The following is a 2,061-nucleotide window of genomic DNA, read 5'->3' on the forward strand; positions in this document are numbered from 1 at the left end:
GCCAGCGGCGTAATGGTTTCTTAAATTTCATTTCACAATGCCAGCGGTGTATTGCTTCCTTAGATTTCATTTCACACTGCCAGTGGCGGAATGCTTTCTTTAATTTTATATTAATATGCCAGCGGTGTATTGCTTTCTTAAATTTAATTTCACAGTGCCAGTGGCGTAATGATTTCCGTAATTTCATTTCACAGTGCTATCGGCGTAATGCTTTCTTAAATTTAATTTCACAATGCCAGCGGCGTATTGCTTTCTTTAATTTTATTTCAAAATGCCGGCGGCGAATTGCTTTCTTAAATTTAATTCCACAGTGCCATCGGCGAAATGCTTTCTTTAGTTTTATTTCAAAATGCCAGCGGCGTATTGCTTTCTTAAATTTCATTTCACAATGCCAGCGGCGTATTGCTTCCCTAGATTTCATTTCACAGTGCCAGATGCGTAATGCTTTCTTGAATTTTATATCAACATGCCAGCGGCGTATTGCTTTCTTAAATTTCATTTCACAATGCCAGCGGCATATTGCTTCCCTAGATTTCATTTCACAGTGCCAGATGCGTAATGCTTTTTTGAATTTTATATCAATATGCCAGCGGCGTATTGCTTTCTTAAATTTCATTTCACAGTGCCAGTGGCGTAATGATTTCCCTAATTTCATTTCACACTGCCAGTGGCGGAATGCTTTCTTTAGTTTTATATTAATATGCCAGCGGTGTATTGCTTTCTTAAATTTAATTTCACAGTGCCAGTGGCGTAATGATTTCCGTAATTTCATTTCACAGTGCTATCGGCGTAATGCTTTCTTAAATTTAATTTCACAATGCCAGCGGCGTATTGCTTTCTTTAATTTTATTTCAATATGCCAGCGGCGTATTGCTTTCTTAAATTTCATTTTACAGTGCCAGCGGCGTAATGCTTTCTTCATATTTTTTTTCCAAAATGCCAGCGGCGTGACGATTTTTAAATTTTATTTCAAAGTTCGAGGGGCTCATTGCTTTTTTATATTTCATTTCACAATGCCAGCGGCGTAATCCTTGTTTTAAATTTATTTCGAAATTCCAGCGGCGTATTGCTCTCTTAAATTTTATTTCACAGTGCCAGCGGCATAATATTTTCTTAAATATTATTCCAAAAAGGCAGCGGTGTATTGCTTGTCTAAAGTTTATTTCAAGTACCAGCGGCGTAATGCTCTTCTAATTTTTTTTTCAAAATGACAATGGCGTAATGCTTTCTTAAATTTGATTACAAAATGCAAGCGGCGTATTGCTTTCTTAAATTTTATTTCACAGTGCTAGCGACGTAATGCTTCCTTAAATTTCATTTCACAGTGCCAGGGGTGTATTGCTTTCTTAAGTCTCATTTCACAGTGCGAGCGAAGTAATGCTTTCTTAAATTTATTTCAAAATGCTAGCAGCGTGTTGCTTTTTTAAATTTCATTTAACAGAGCCAGGGGCCTAATGCTTTCTTTAATTTTATTTCAAAGTGCCAGCGACGTAATGCTTTCTTAAATTTTATTTCAAAGTGCCAGCGGCATATTGCTTCCTTAAATTTCATTTCACAGTGCCAGTGGCGTAATGATTTCCTTAATTTTATTTCACAGTGCCAGTGGCGTAATGATTTCTTAAATTGTATTTCAAAGTGCGTGCTGAGTATTGATTTCTTAAATTTCATTTTACAGTGTTAGCGGTGTAATGCTTTCTTTAATTTTTTTTTTATAATGCCAGCGGCGCAATGATTTCCTTAATTTTATTTGGATGTGCAGCGGAGTAATGATTTCTTAAATTTTATTTCGAAGTGCCAGCGGCGTAATGCTTTCTTAAGTTTTATTTTTACAATGCCAGCGGCGTAATCCTTTCTTTAATTTTATTTCAAAATGCCAGCGGCGTAATGATTTCTTGAATTTAATTTCGTAGTGCAGCGGAGTAATGATATTTTAAATTTTATTTCGAAGTGCCAGCGGCGTAATGCTTTCCTAAATTTTTTTTTCAAAAAGACAGCGGCGTACTGCTTTCTTAAATTTTATTTCACAGTGCGAGCGACGTAATGCTTCCTTATATTTCATTT

Source organism: Hylaeus anthracinus, unplaced genomic scaffold (assembly GCF_026225885.1).
Source record: "Hylaeus anthracinus isolate JK02 unplaced genomic scaffold, UHH_iyHylAnth1.0_haploid 11398, whole genome shotgun sequence".
Lineage (NCBI taxonomy): Eukaryota > Metazoa > Arthropoda > Insecta > Hymenoptera > Colletidae > Hylaeus > Hylaeus anthracinus.